The 16,587-nt window shown below is 43.0% G+C and overlaps 1 protein-coding gene across 32 annotated transcripts in view; it reads right to left on the bottom strand.

The window, feature by feature from the left end:
- Positions 1–16,587, bottom strand: part of MAGI1 (membrane associated guanylate kinase, WW and PDZ domain containing 1) — a 678,789-nt gene that overhangs the window by 483,864 nt on the left and 178,338 nt on the right.

The raw sequence follows: 16,587 nt of genomic DNA, 5'->3' as shown, positions 1-16,587 counted from the left end.
GTCTGGAGAACACTACAAGCTATGTCCTCTTCTCAGAGAACCCTGAAGTTTTAACATATTGAAAGCTCTGATCTTGCCAAGGAACTCCACTTAACTTCAAAACACACCCTCCACATACATCAGGATCAACTGAGATCTTACTGAACCAGCATCCTAAACGGCATACTTCAGGAACAGGGGTCCAGAGAAGCAGTTCTCAAAGTGCAGCTTAAAAAGAAACTGAAAACCCAACTCATACAAGACCTAGGGCTTATTTTAGAGCATTTTCCAGTGCAGACTGGATGCAATCTAAACACATAGAATTAAATTATGAAAAATGATACAGACTATTACTTACCAATCACCCACTAAAGGACACTCCAGGGATCCCTAACTCCACTCTTAAAGTTTAGGAAGACATCAGCACTCTTTGTGGCCATGCATTAATTTGCTCAACCCTTTCCTTCATCTGAGTATTTCTTCTGCCCATTGAAATCCTTGGGCATAGGTGGGGCACGGTTGCTCACACTGTAATCCCAGCACTTTGGGAGGCTGAGGTGGGAGGATCAAAAGGTCAGGAGTTCAAGACAAGCCTGGCCAATATGGTGAAACCCCGTCTCTATTAAAAACACACAAATTAGCTGGGTGTGGTGGTGCACACCTGTAGTCCCAGCTATTCAGGAAGGTGAGGCAGGAGAATCACTTGAACCCAGGAGGCGGTGGTTGCAGTGAGCTGAGATTGTGCCACTGCATTCCAGCCTGGGCAACAGAGGGAGATTCTATCTCAAAAAAAAAAAAAAGAAAGAAAAGAGAAGAGAAGAAAAAAGAAAAGAAATCAATCCTTGGGCACATAGAGTGTCGTGGTTAAGATGATGGACCCCTGGAGTAACGTTGAACTTGCTATCTGACCATCACTTACTATACATGTCAACTAATCTCACTAAGTTTCACCATCTTTAACCGAAAATGAGCATAATAATAATATCTACCACACTGGAATGCATGAGATAATTCTTGTTTAGCTTTGGCACAGTGTCTGGAACAGAGTAGGCACTCAAAAAATACCACCTATTGCTACATTTTTCATCATCCAATGCATCAGATCTTAAATTAACCAATTTTAGTTTCCAGCCGAGTCCAAACATCTCAACATGTTTCTACCACATCACTCACAACTGCACCAATTTCATGTCTTTGCTACGCCTTTGCACTGCCAGACTGAAGAACTTGATGTGTTAAGTTCACTCCCATGTGGCAGCTCTTAGCTCTTCCTTCCCATCTGTTCCAGCCACACCTGTCTTGACCTTCTCTGGTTCCAAATGACAACCTGAATTTTAGAAGTTTCACAGTCTTTTACAAAAGGTAAGTTTTGCTGTTTTGCTTCCAGTATCATTCAGGATGCCAGCCAATAGTTTGCTGGCCTTGTGATCTGCCAGACAAGTTAACCTGCAAAGCCTATCAGATTCTTTTGTCCTTTTCTGGTTCAAAGATGAAAAGCAGGTAGACGGCCGGGCTAAAAAAGCTTAAATCGTTCTTTTATAAAATTTGGGAATAAAAGCCTCAAACCAGTAGTAACAATGTCACTTGTTACTTGGCAACAACACTTCATTTGCCAAGGTCAGAAGCCATCGAAACTGACTTTGTGCATGGGTAGACATACACAGAGCAAAGGAACAGGGACCAGGCAGCTATAAATCCAGCAGCCGCCAGCCCCTCCAACAGAAGGCAGTGGTTATGTAAAAGTATTATTTCCAAGATCATCACTAGAATCTATGAAAATGACTCCTAAAGTTGGCTAGAGTCTGCCTGAAAACTAGTCTTATTCTAGGATGCAAGCCCTTATGTAGTGTGGTCTCAAGTGAATAGCAGCTGGAAAGGGAAACTTCACCCCAAACTCTGCAAAACTGCAAATCAAGGGCAAGCTTGAGACAATGGATGCAGGTTTGGCCTTTGAGTGACCTTAATAAGTTACTTAGCTACTCTAACCACGCTTCATTTGTAAAACAGGGGTCATGATCTAGATCTTCCAGAGTGTTACAGTTAAATGATGCTCTACCACCAGATTCATAATAGGGCCCCATAAAGGTCCTTATAGTAAGTCTGAGTAGCAACTGCCTCAAAGTACCAGCAGTCATGATCCCCAATATGTTTTGAGCACACACTCTGTAAAAACATGTGCTTTAGCCTTGTAACAATTCTGAAGTAGGTTCTGTTATTATTGCCACCACAGATGGCATTAACTGAAGGTCTGAGAGGTTAAGTAACTCACCCAAGGCAGCTAGGAAATGGTACAGCTAGAACTCAAATCCAGGCAGTCTAATTCCAGGGCCTATGGTCTCAGCCATTATACCACATTGCCTCTGTGAGGAAGCATTAAATACATATTTGAAAGGATGGATGGGTTGACAAATATAATTATCTGGTGCTTTCATCCTCTGGGGTCCTACTCCCCCAAACAAAGGAAAGAAACATTGACTTGTTCTTTCAGATTACAAAGAATAGCAGTGTCTTACATAAAAAAATAAAAATAAATAAAAATAAAAAAAAACCCTAAGCACATTTGTTTATATCAATTTTAAAACAATTATTTCCTAAACCAAATTTTTACTACCCTGAGGTTGGGTACTTATGAAAACACTGCCAACATAATGAAATGACTGTGCAAAAAGCAACAGCTGATCACTAGAGGCAATTTTCTTTCTTATAAATACAAAAATCCTATCAGCTAAAAGAATGTAGCATGACAAATCACAAATCAGAGACAGAGTCTTCTACATGAGGATTTAAAGCTCAAGAATTTCAATGTACTTAATAACATAAAATCTGAGGCAGATGGCTCAATGCTTTAGAATTCCCAAATTGTTAGGGGTATCCTGGATGGAAATACCCTAGCTAGGGTTCTATTTCTTTTCTGGCCCGCACCACCTGGTGGTTTTTTTTCCTCTAAAATCTAAGTCCCCACAGGCCATAAAATTAAGCTCTGGACAGCATTCTTGTTGTCAAAGTGATCCATGGAAGAAATCTTTAATTTCATATTCATATAATTCTAACTAACGTATTAAACAAATTTCATTTTTATCCATATGGAGATAGTCTCATCTCTAGTGCATTCTCTTAAATATATTTATCAATGTGTATGATAAATATCAAAATATAAGAATTTAAAATCCTGAGAGTACTCTTGAGCTTACACATCATGGGGAACAACCAACACATCGTTCAACTATTATTCATTCATCCCCTCAATCATTTATTTATTCTTTTATGCTAAGGATGCAGAGATGATTTTGTATAAGTTAAATGTGCTTTTGATAATGAAATTCCACTGGGTACTAGGCTCTTCACTATTTTACAAGTGAGGACGCTGAAGCTCAATCTAATTAAGGAACTTGTCTCAGGTCACAGAAATAGCAGAGCTGGGATTTAAATGTAGTTTTGGAACCAAACATGGTAGCTCACACCTGTATTCCCGGCAACTTGAGAGACTGGGGTTGGGGTATACCTTGAGTCCAGGAGTTTGAGTCCAGTTTGGGCAACACAGTGAGACGTCAACATTTTGGTTGATCTTGGGTAGCTCAGAAATGATCAATACCCTTCCCCGATAGAAGAACAAAGGAGACAACCAGAGAATAAGAGTTACCCAAAGGACAGGAAATTCATTTGCCCAATTTATTGCCAGAATTAAAAAGAAGAAAGAAGTCAGAAGCATTCCACTTTGTCAGACCACGTGTCTCTGTTTGGTTTACTGGAAGAATGCTGAACATGGGAAGTGCATGTTATCCTAAATGAAACGTCATATAAAAGAAAACCAAATGGGAAACATATGGAAGAATTAAAGTGGCAAGCTAAGTGAAGCAAAGCGAAGCAACTTAGAATGTTTTGTATCCCACGTTGGTTCTGAGCAGACTTAATAAGAAGCTGACATCGATATCCGATGGCCTGAGAATCTACTTCAGCACTGAAGTACATTTACTCCTGGCCCCATGGACCTATTATTGTTCAACTTGCAATAATGGGATACTTTCAAAGAGCTGACAGGCAATCTTTAATTAAAATACATTGAAAATAACTTCAGGCACAGTTTGCACAAAGAAAACAACTGCTCTCTTAGTTAAGTTATCCAACATAAGTTGTATTCAATTTTTTTTTTTTGTATTTTCTTTCTAAGCTGAGAGTTTTCATTGAAGGGAAGAAACTGATTTTACAATTAATTAAGAGATGAAAAACCTATAGCTTAGCAGTTAAACACTTGGGTACTAGACCCAGATAGGCCTGAGTTTGAGCCCAACATAAGTTGTATTCAATTTTTTTTTTTTTGTATTTTCTTTCTAAGCTGAGAGTTTTCATTGAAGGGAAGAAACTGATTTTACAATTAATTAAGAGATGAAAAACCTATAGCTTAGCAGTTAAACACTTGGGTACTAGACCCAGATAGGCCTGAGTTTGAGTCCAGTCACCTGCAAGCTGAATGTTCTTGATTGTTATTTAAACTCTCTTAGCCTCAGGTCCCCCATCTTCAAGCGGAGAAGACTACCTGCCATAGTACACACCAGAGCAGATCACCAAATGTCTCCAGCTCCCTGCTGCTGTGGACACTTCCTGGCTTCCTGATTTGTGAGTGAGTGGGGCCATGTGATTGGTTCTAGCCAGTGAGTTGTGTGCAAAAGTGAAGCAAATCACTTGCAGTCCAAACATTTAACTGGCAGCTCAAGACTATTCAGAGCATTCTTTTTTTTTTTTTTGGAGATGGAGTTTTGCTCTTTTTGCCCAGGCTGGAGTGAAGTGGCGCAATCTTGGCTCACTGCAACCTCCACCCCCAGGGTTCAAGTGACTCTCCTGCCTCAGCCTCCCGAGTAGCTGGGATTACAGGCATGTGCCACCATGCCTAAGTTTTTGTATTTTTTAGTAGACATGGGGTTTCGCCACGTTGGCCAGGCTAGTTTTGAACTCCTCACCTCAGGTGATCCACCCGCCTCAGTCTCCCAAAGTGCTAGGATTACAAGCATGAGTCACCGCACCAGACCCAGAGCATTCTTTTCCCTTCTGCACAAACACCAGCAATGTTGGGTAGCCTCTCTGTCAATCTGAGTGACAGTGATGAGCACAGTCCCTCTCCCTACCAATGACCCATTTGCTGCACAAGTATCCTAAGCTAAAAGTAAACTTTCATATATATATATATATATATATATATATATATATCATCAAATATATATATATATCATCAAATACACATATATATATATATCTCATCAAATACACATATATATATATATATATATATATATATATATCTCACTGGGATTTGGGGGTTGCTGGTCTGTTATTGTTAGATGCCTAATACTGACTGATAAACTACTTCATAAGCTGGTTGTAAGGACTAAATGAAATAAAGAATAAAGCCTGATAAGATGTCTGTAAGTGCTTAATAAATGACATTTTGTTGCTGCTGTTAAGAAACAAGCATTTCTTCTACACAATAGTTAGACTGTGTATTTTTCATCACATCTAATGGAGAAAGAATGTTAACTGAGCTAAAATACTTTCTCCTTCCCTTTTTTCTAGGTTCCACTAAAGATTTGATGTCAGTGTTTGGGAATCTACAGAAATTTAACCCCAAAGAAACCAGCTCTCCCTCTCTAGATTCAACTTCAAACTGCAGAATTTCTCTGACATGCAGATAAATTAGTCGCTTTACTAATTTGGTTCAAAGCAAGAATATGTATCTGAAATTAATTTATCAATTATGTACTATATCATTTATATACTACTATGATCTAGGGTCATACCCTATATTTTTTTCTAAATCACTGATACTAGAAGTGAAATAAAACATTACCAGCCAAACTTGATTGAATACCCTGTTTCTTTATATATATATATATATATAAATAAAAATAGTGCTAATTTAAATGTATGTTAGGGAACATACTAAGAGTTTGAACCCATGTGTTTGTGTTATGCTGTGAATTATGGTAAATGCAGTCCCCTTCTTTTGCAGTATACAAACTAGGATGACCAACTGGCACAATTTGCCTAAGTCTTGACCACTTTTAGTATGGAAAAACCTGAAAACCATATGCAAACTTAATCCCAGTTTGCCTGGCGCTTTCTGGGTTTTAAAACTGAAAGTCTTGCATCCCAGGAACACTCTCAATCCAGGGTAAACCAGGATGGCTAGTCATCCTAATGCAAAGATATCCTTGAAGTGTCAAGATAAGCAAGACACCTCTTCCTGGAATGTAAAGATACAAGGGAGGAACATTACATCATCTAAAAGAGTTTTCCATTAAAACAAAGATACATAATAGAATACTATACAAACTCTGGATGAACTTTTAGAATAGAACTCAAGCTGTCAAAGTAATGTTGGGCTTTTTGTCCTCTGTTTTTACAGGGTCACATTGGAGAAAAAGACTAATAAGCAGTGCTTTAGAAGAAAAGCCACCGACACAGAAACAACCAGGATGCAACGTTCACTCCCTCCCTTACTTTCTCCACGGGCTGAGAACAATCATTAACCTTGCTCTAGGCCCTAGTCAGGCTACCTTTATTTTAAAAATATGCCTCAAGCAAAGCGCCGTGGCTCACACCTGTAATTCCAGCACTTTGGGAGGCCGAGGCGGGCAGATCACCTGAGGTCAGGAGCTCGAGACCAGCCTGGCCAACATGGTGAAACCCTGTCTCTACTTAAAATACAAAAATTAGCCAGGCAGAGTGGCAGGTGCCTGTAATCCTAGCTACTCCGGAGGTTGAAGCAGGAGAATTGCTTCAACTGGGGAGGCGGAAGTTGCAGTGAGCCGAGATCGCGCCACTGCACTTCAGCCTGGGGGACAAGAGCGAGACTTCATCTGGAGAAAAAAAAAAGTCCCTCATTAGAAGGCAGGGACTTAGCTTTGTTCACTGCTGTATGCCTGGTACCTAGAACTATGACTGGAGTTTGACTAAATGAGTAACTAAATCTCTCAGCCAGGGATAAAACTAATATCCACATCAGGATTGTTGACGCTATCAAAGAAGATCATATACGTAAAAGTGCTCTGCATATTAACAAGAACTGTACAAAAGTGACTATTATCTTGCAGATCCCTTAATTACCTTATTTTCTCCCACACAATGACTTATGAGTATAATGTTGTTGCCTTATTTGGATTTTGATGGGCACTGGTGATGCAGTGTAAGCTTGCAAACTAAATTTTTAAAAATCCGTTAGGTTGCCAGGCGCGGTGGCTCACGCTTCTAATCCTAGCACTTTGGGAGGCCGAGGTGGGCAGATCACTTGAGGTCAGGAGTTTGGGACCAGCCCAGCTAAAATGGCGAAACCTCATCTCTACTAAAAATACAAAAATTAGCCAGGCGTGGTGGCATACACCTGTCATCCCAGCTACTCAGGAGGCTGAGGTAGGAGAATCGCCTGAACACAGGAGGCAGAGGTTGCAGTGAGCCGAGATGGTGCCACTGCACTCCAGCCAGGGCAACAGAGCAAGACTCTGTCTCAAAAAAAAATGTGTTAGGCTAACATGTACATACACGTACAAGATGGCCACATATGTTTGGAAATACTTTCAAAAATATACAGGCAGAAGTCGAATGTTTATGTTCAGTAATATAAAAAAGTTTAATCAAAGAAGTTTTAGAACATATGCATCATAAGGAGGAAGATACTGCATAGTTTTGATCTGCGAAAGAGGCAAGAACGGGGGAAGAATTTGAGAGGAATGTGGATAAAGGCCAAAAGCTGAATCATACGGGGAAGGTTTTTAAGTAGGAATAAAAGCGAGTACATTGAGCTGGAGGTGGGAAGGCTCAAGGAATTGTGGGCCCAAAGCAAACTTGTCAAACCAGGAAGATATCTGGTAGGGCTGTGAACAGCCTAAATACCAAGTGAGTTCAAGCATCATCACTACTATATCTGCCCTCCTTGTTGGCCCTATCATAAGGGAGAAATCCTTGCCAAGTTAACTCTGCTGGTGTCTTCCACAAGGTAACAAGGTAGCTGGCGATGGAAGTAGCATTGCTGTCTAGGATGGGCTCTCTGTACCTGGCCAGCATCAGTTCTGAGCCTCCCCAGAAAGGAAGAGGAGGGTAGTGAGCAAACATATCTTGCTTGTTACTATTGCTCTCACATTGTGTTTCAGATGGTGGAACAACACGTGAAACTCTACCTAGTAGGTAAACACTAGACAGACGTGTGTATATACACACACTTCCATTACCATAAAAATGTTTGAAGACACACTTCACACCAATTTTTTTTTTTTTTTTTTTTTTTTTTTTTTTTTTTTTTTTGAGACAGAGTTTCACTCTTGTTGCCCAGGCTGGAGCACAATGGCATGATATCAGCTCATCACAACCTCTGCCTCCCGAGTTCAAGTGATTCTCCTGCCTCAACCTCTCAAGTAGCTGGGATCACAGCCATGCACCACCATGCCCGGCTAATTTTGTATTTTTAGTAGAGACGGGGTTTCTCCACATTGGTCAGGGTGGTCTTGAACTCCTGACCTCAGGTGATCTGCCCGCCTCGGCCTCCCAAAGTACTGGGATTACAGGCGTGAACCACTGCACCTGGCCGACACCAAATTTTAAGTAATTGGCAAAGTATCAGAAAATATTTGTGGTTTTGGCTGGGCGCAATGGCTCACACCTGTAATTCCAGCACTTTCGGAGGCCGAGGCGGGCAGATCATGAGGTCAGGAGATCGAGACCATCCTGGCTAACATGGTGAAACCCCGTCTCTACTAAAAATACAAAAAAAAAAAAAAAATTAGCCGGGCTTGGTGGCACGTGCCTGTAGTTCCAGCTACTCGGGAGGCTGAGGCAGGGGAGTCGCTTGAAACTGGGAGGTGGAGGTTCCCTCTGGGAACCAAGTGCAGTGAGCCGAGATTCACGCCACTGCACTCCAGCCACGGCGACAGAGCAAGACTCCATCTCAAAAAAAAATAATAATAATAATTGTGGTTTCTACTCTGGGACACATCAGCAGCATCTTTGTTAATTCATAACTCAAGATTTGAAAGTAAGTCTTCAGATTAATGATAGCCCAACCCAACATGATGTGGTAAACAGCTCAACTGAAACTATAAACATCACCTTGCTTGTGTGATATAAATAGTTCTATAAGTACATGTTTAATGCATTGATAGGTAAATTCCTAGTAGAGCAAAGACAAGATCTTAATTCATTCACCTATGCATACTTTGTGCTGACAAAATTTTTAACACGAGTTCCATCCCTCAAATGTTTCAATATCAAAAGTCTAAAATGCACACCATGCTTTTACCAGCTGCTGGGAAGTTCGAACGTATCAAAACATATTCATTTCTCAGTTCTGCCCACACTAACCTCCCCATTAACTTAATATTAGGGAGACAAGCAATGAATTTCTGGATCAGTAAGTAAAACCTAAGACGTATCCAAAAAAGGGCAGCTGAATGCAAGGAAACAAAAGCAGTCTCTATCCTCACAAGACCGTATTTTATTAAATGATTTCAAAATGCTTCTCTCTGTTTGATGCATTTTGCTGCTAATACACAATACGGAAACCTTCCAGGGAGAAAGTGGTTATCTCAATCAAGAAGTGCCCCGACAGGCCAGGTGTGGTGGCTCACATCTATAATCCCAGCACTTTGGGAGGCCAAGGCTGGTGGATCACCCGAGGTTGGGAGTTGGAGACTGGCCTGGCCAACATGGTGAAACTTCATCCCCACTAAAAATACAAAAAAATTACTGGGTGTTCTGGTGCACACCTGTAGTCCCAGCTACTCAGCAGGCTGAAGCAGGAGAATCACTTGAACCAGGGAGGTGGAGGTTGCAGTGAGCCAAGATCATGCCATTGCACGCTTGGGCAACAGAGCGAGACTCTGTCTCAAAAAAAAAAAAAAAAAGTGGCCCTGACAAAAACAGGTTAGCTGCGTAAAAATTCTAATCTTTTATTTAAAGGTTAAAAAAAAAAAAAAAAGCATCAGCTACTCAGGAGGCTGAGATGGGAGGATCCCTTGAGGCCAGGCGTTCCAGAAGAGCCTGGGCAACAAAGTGAGATCCTGTTTCAAATTTAAGACAAAACAAAACAAAGAAGTAGCAGAAAGAAACAAGGAGACATGAGTACATGCAATACACTTTCTCCTTTTCACTCAAGGATTTTGCTGTCCCAGTAAATGTGACAGTGCTTTGTACACACAACTTTGAAAGAAAAAGTGGATGAGGCAATAATGTGCCTCCATCTCTCCATGAAAATCCTGAGTTCTCCTCAAAAATTCAGAAATTCCCATGCCAGCATCTTCACAACCACCATTTCCATGTGATTAAAATAAACAGCCACCTTTTCTGCAAAATGGGTAACTTTGCAATATGTTCATGGAAAAGCTCAATGCTGTTCTTACAAATACCATTCAAGAAAGTTTTGTTTGGAAGAATTTGAATAAAATGTCCCACCAGAGGGTGCTCAGCCAGTGGGTTTTGCAAATGAGGCACACGCCTAAAAACACGGCTAGTCTCTGTCACCTAAATGAGCTGCTGTGGCCTGGCTCTTCTGGTAGCACCATGACTCACAGTTCCCACAAACCTCCCAGGGTGCAAAGCCATGACAGATGGTCACACTACTGAAAGGGGAATACCTACAACCACAACCAAAGGGAGAAGACCACAGAAGTCCACAACCAAAGGGAGAAGTATGACACCTTGGAAACGTAAACAGCATCCTCTAATCAAGGGTTGCAAACTCAAATGTCCATAGGGACAAGGAAGGTAATACAAATAAGTACATACAACATCTGCTGGGTATTATGCAAGAGGGGATGGATGGTGCTGGCTGCAGCTGCAGAGGGTGTGCCACACCTGAAGGATAAAAATTATTATTTAAACTCTGGGCTGATAAAAACCTGCCCAAATCCATGAGGGGCAGGGGTGAGTTTACAGCCTGAAGCACTTAGCACCCTAACCAGCAGACAGGATGTGCTCAGTAAAAGATGCCATCATAAGCAGGAAGCCTTGTGAGTCCACAAGAGAAGAAAAGGCCTGTGAAATGTTTGCTTAGAGATCTGCAGAAAGAGATAAACAGTACCAAAGAAATGGGAGGAAAGGGCTTGGTGGGATGAGTCACACATTTAATCCCAACACTGGGAGACAAGACAGGAGAACTGATTGAGGCCAGGAGTCTGAGATCAGCCTGGGCAAGCTAAGACCCCATCTCTACAAATAAAATAAAGTAATTTTAAAAATAAAATAAAATAAAATGGCCCAGCATAGTGGCTTGCACCAGTAATCCTAACTACTCAGAGACTGAGGCAGGGGGATCACTTAAGCCCCAGAGTTATAGGCTGCAGTGAGCAATGATGAGACCACTGCATCCCTGCCTGGGCAACAGAGTAAGACCTTGGAGGAGACGGGAGAGGGGGAGGAGAGAGGGGAGGGGAGAGGGCAGGAGAGAGGGGAGGGGATGGAAGAGGAGAGGGGAGGGGAGAGGGGAGAGAAGAGGAGAGGGGAGGGAAGAGGAGAGGGGAGGGGAGAGGGGAGGGGAGAGGGCAGGAGAGAGGGAAGGGGATGGAAGAGGAGAGGGGAGGGGAGAGGGGAGGGAAGAGGAGAGGGGAGGGGAGAGGGGAGGGGAGAGGGCAGGAGAGAGGGGAGGGGAGGGGGAGGGGAGAGGGGAGGAGAGAGGGGAGGGGAGAGGGGAGGAGAGGGGAGGGGAGAGGGCAGGGGAAAGGGGAGGGGAGAGGGCAGGACAGAGGGGAGGGGATGGAAGAGGAGAGGGGAGGGGAGGAGAGAGGGAAGAGGAGAGGGGAGGGGAGAGGGGAGGGGAGAGGGCAGGAGAGAGGGGAGGGGAGGGGAGAGGGGAGGGAAGAGGGCAGGAGAGAGGGGAGGGGATGGAAGAGGAGAGGGGAGGGGAGAGGGGAGGGAAGAGGAGAGGGGAGGGGAGAGGGGAGGGGAGAGGGCAGGAGAGAGGGGAGGGGATGGAAGAGGAGAGGGGAGGGGAGAGGGGAGGGAAGAGGAGAGGGGAGGGGAGAGGGGAGGGGAGAGGGCAGGAGAGAGGGGAGGGGATGGAAGAGGAGAGGGGAGGGGAGAGGGGAGGGAAGAGGAGAGGGGAGGGGAGAGGGGAGGGGATGGAAGAGGAGAGGGGAGGGGAGAGGGGAGGGAAGGGGAGAGGGGAGGGGAGAGGGGAGGGGAGAGGGCAGGAGAGAGGGGAGGGGATGGAAGAGGAGAGGGGAGGGGAGAGGGGAGGGAAGAGGAGAGGGGGAGGAGAGAGGGGAGGGGAGAAACAGAGAGATAGTGAAAGGAAAAAAAGAGAAAAGAAAGGAAAAGAAAAGAAAACATAAATAAAATCAGAAAGCAGGAGATAGCACATGTAGATTTGTGAGAACCAACCCTGGATAGCCCATTAACCCCCATAGATACACTGGCTCGGGTGGGGAAAAGCACCATGCCAATCCAAGCAAATGTGAAATGAAGCCTTTCATTCATGTGTATCCACTCACTCATTCTTTCCCTCACTTACGCAACAGATAGTCACTGGAAGCTTCTCGCATGCCAGGCACCCCTGGCTCTGGCCTGAGGACATGATGTTAGACCAACACAGGACTCTTCCAGAGCTTACTGTGTCCAGCACTGACCAGCAGAATTTTCTTGATGATGGATGTATTTTAGATCTGCTTTGCCCTATATGATTGCTACATGTGTCTACTGAGCATTTGAAATATGACTATGGCAACTGAGGGACTGGGTGGGGGGAGTATTTTATTATGTTTAATTTTAACTAATTTATATTTCAATTTAAATAGTCACATATGGCTAATGGCTACCACAGTGGATAGTAAAGGTCTAGGTAGGGTGTCCAGGCATCGCCCTCGGGTTGGGGAGAAGAAAAAGCAAAAGGGAAGAGAAGACTCCAGAAGAGTAGAATGCAAGTTTTACCTCCCTGTATACTCATAACTTTCTATACCAATCAAATGCACAGCTTTTCCATTCCTGCCTCCCACAACCCTGTAACATACCCTCCTAGATGGCAGAAGTTAAAAATGAATGGCAAATGGTGACAAACACTCAATGTCCTACTCAATAAAGTGTAACCAGAGCAAGACTCAATGAACTCAGGTATCTGATCCAATTTGATCCAAACTGCAACGCTGCCCAATGCTGTGTCCTTTCCTCATGGCCCTGCCTGGAGAAGGTCATCGGGTGACACAGATGCTGCATGACTATAGAAAACAATGATTCTAAGACAACACGCCAGGCTTTCCTCCCCTCCATTCTGACATATCGCAGATGAACAAGTAAGGACATCATCACGTGCTACACCTCAATGTCAATGGCACTTTTTCAAGAGGTCAGTGTGTCCCCTCCATACTGATGCCTGGGACACCGAAGTTGGGAGCTGATGGTCTTAACCCGCTCTGCAAAACTACAACGGTCTCTTGGCTCCAGCCAGCAGTACAAACTAACAGGACCTTGCCTCTCCATGGGAGTTTCTGGGCATGCTCAAGTTCATAAGATGCCTAACAGAAGGGGAACTCAAATCGCCCATGGATCCAGACTTCCTTTTCTCTTAATCCAGTGACATATTAGAAACTGTCAACTAACCTACCAGAAACACAGGAATCACATGAAAACCAATATATCCTGATGGCCCTGTTTACTTAACAGGAGTTGGCCAGCTCCAACAGAGGTAATGGGGCTTATTGGGGCTCATGGCCACTGCACACGCACAGGCTACACCTGGCAGAAAGGCAGCCCTTCTTTCTCAATAGGAGTTGGCCTTTGTTCTTAAGGTCAGTCGCCAGAGTCATGGTCAGAAGCATTTAGAACAGGAAACAGAGCTAATCTTTATGAGGACTGGCAAGCAGTTTCCTGGAGAAAAGAAACATGAGAGAGTACAGCACAAAAATCTAGGACTGGTTCAGATTTTATGAACCATCAAAACACAGAAATGCTACCAAGTAATGCTGCAGAGATGTCCTATTCTTCACATTTGAAGAAGTTAAAAAGTGATAAACTTTTGTTCATTATCACCCTACGATTGTTTGCAAATCAGAAGACTTTCTTAGCTATTCTCTAATTTATACCTGCTAATCTTTGCATTACTCCAGCCAGAGCAGCTATCATCAGCCCCAATTCACACAGAAGAAAACAAGAGCAGAGGGTCCTGCTGGGTCATACAGTTCAGGGTCCAGAGCTAATAGCTCATCCTGCCCTGGTAGAGATATTTGCCATACCATATCGTAGAAAGCTGGTCGGCAAAGCTGTGATTTTTAGCTCTTTTGCCAAGTATATTGCCCCTTGGAAGACCTCATAAAGGTTTATAAACTTTAGATGCTGTCTTTGGTGACATTTTTAAAACTGCTGTGTACTAGGAAGCTAGTCAGGTGGTGCTGTAGTCTGCCACCCACATAGATGGGACAGACACAGAAGGGCCTGCTTTACCTGTGTGACATTCGTTTCGTGGGGACACGGTGAAAACATCCCTTAGACATTTAAAAAGAGGTAGGAAGGCAAGAAGGGAGGGAACAAATGGGTCTAATCACACAATATTTAGGTGATTAGGCAGGGATTCATGAGAACCTAGTGTTTTAAATAGTATTCATTCTAGCCTGGTATGGTGCTCGTGCCTATAGTCCCAGCTATTCCAGAGGCTGAGGTGGGAGGATTGCTTGAGCCCAGGAGGTTGAGGCTGCAGTGAGCCAACATTGTGCCACTGCACTCCAGCCTGGGTGACAGAGAGACACATTGTCTCAAAAACAAACAAACAACAAAAATAATATTAATTCTAAAATGATGTTAACAAATATAATATTTTAATAATGGCCTAAGCATAAATGCCATTCTTAGTATGAAACAAAACTCATGACCAGCAGAAGTTTCCAGAAGACTTCAGAAAGAACTCACTGCTCCATGTTGACATAATACGAAGTGATGTTGTGATTTATAAACATAATGATTAGGAAAAGGAGCTCAGCCTACCATCTATGACACAAGCCAGTTGCGGAGACAACACACCAATGGGTCTCTGCTACATTCAACTAATTTTTTCATCTTGTAGATCTGTGACTCTGATTGGCTGGGTAATGCTATTAATCAATTGGTAAAAGATAAGAACCAAGATTTTCAAAGTTCAAATAAAGAATAACTAAATAATTGCTTCTTCCCAGAAGAAACTGAAGATTCTTTTCCTTTTAAATCTGTTGTACTCTTTATCTCATCACAGGATCTAATTATGAATATCTGTCTTTGGAGAAGAGGAAAGGAGGAGGAAGATAGCCTTGTGACCAGAAATCTTTGCTTTTTAAAACCACCAATGACCTGGTCTAATTATCTCTGCAAAAAACTCATCTATGATGACATGGGGTGAAACCACAGTGCAATTTTCAAGAAACATTTTATGCAAATATATCTGCTCCAACTGCATATAAATTAAAATAGCAATAAATCAAATCCTATTTTCTGATTGGCTTGTATTATCATTTCAGTTAATTCCTCTTCCTTTCTGAATGAGCTAACACCAAGTTTCTCTGTATCCACCACAAGTATAATTGGAGCCGTCAAACTTAAAGAGCAGGAAAGGGAGGGATGAGAAGGGATCATGTACACATTGGCCTGCTGTGTGCCAGATACTGTGCTATGTGCTTTAAAAATGCTAAAATTAGCTAGGCATGGTGGCTTATGCTTATAATCCCAGCACTGTGGGAGGCTGAGGTGTACAGATCACTTGAGGTCAGGAGTTCGAGACCTGCTTGCCCAGCATGGTGAAACCCTGTCTCTACTAAAAATACAAAAACTAGCTGGGCATGGTGGTGCATGCCTGTAATCCCAGCTACTCAGGTGGCTGAGGTGGAAGAATCACTTGAACCCAGGAGGTACCTGGGCAACAAAGTGAGACTCCGTCTAAAAAAAAAAAAAAAAAAAAAAAGCTAAACTTTATGGGAGGCCATTGTTTTAGCTGAGCACCTACACTAGGCCGCTACAAACCAGAAAAAACCAAAACTCCATTTAGCATGGAGTCACTCATGCTAAATGCCACATAAGCAAATTAAAACTTTAAGGAAGCATGGCTGGGCATGGTGGCTCATGCCTGTAATCCCAGCGCTTTAGGAAGCTGAGGTGGGTGGATCACCTGATGCCAGGAGTTTGAGACCAGCCTGGCCAACGCAGTGAAACCCCGCCTCTACTAAAAATACAAAAAATACAAAAATTAGCCAGGTGAGGTGGCACTACTCAGGAGGCTGAGGCAGGAGAATCACTCGAACCTGGGAGGCAGAGGTTGCAGTGAGCTGAGATCATGCCACTGCACGCCAGCCTGGGTGACAGAGCAAGACTCCATCTCAAAAAAAAAAAAAAAAAAAAAAAACTTTAAGGAAGCAGATAGATCCCCCAAACAGACCAGGTTTTCTTGAAAACAGGAGATTCCAGTCTACCTGAATCAGCAAAATAAGTAGGTCCCCTCTGCTTTAACCCTTACCAAAAAGTAACCTATGCTAACCAATCAGGTGTTTTTTCTTTTTTCTTTTCTTCTTTTTTTTTTTTTTTTTTTTTTGAGACACAGTTTTGCTATTGTTGCCCAGGGCAATGGCACAATCTCGGCTCACTGTAACCTCTGCCTCCAGGGTTCAAGCGATTCTCCTGCCT

This window comes from Pongo abelii, chromosome 2 (assembly GCF_028885655.2).
Source record: "Pongo abelii isolate AG06213 chromosome 2, NHGRI_mPonAbe1-v2.0_pri, whole genome shotgun sequence".
Taxonomy (NCBI): Eukaryota; Metazoa; Chordata; class Mammalia; order Primates; family Hominidae; genus Pongo; species Pongo abelii.
Note: the sequence above shows the minus strand (reverse complement) of the source record. Positions and strands in the feature narration are given on the sequence as shown.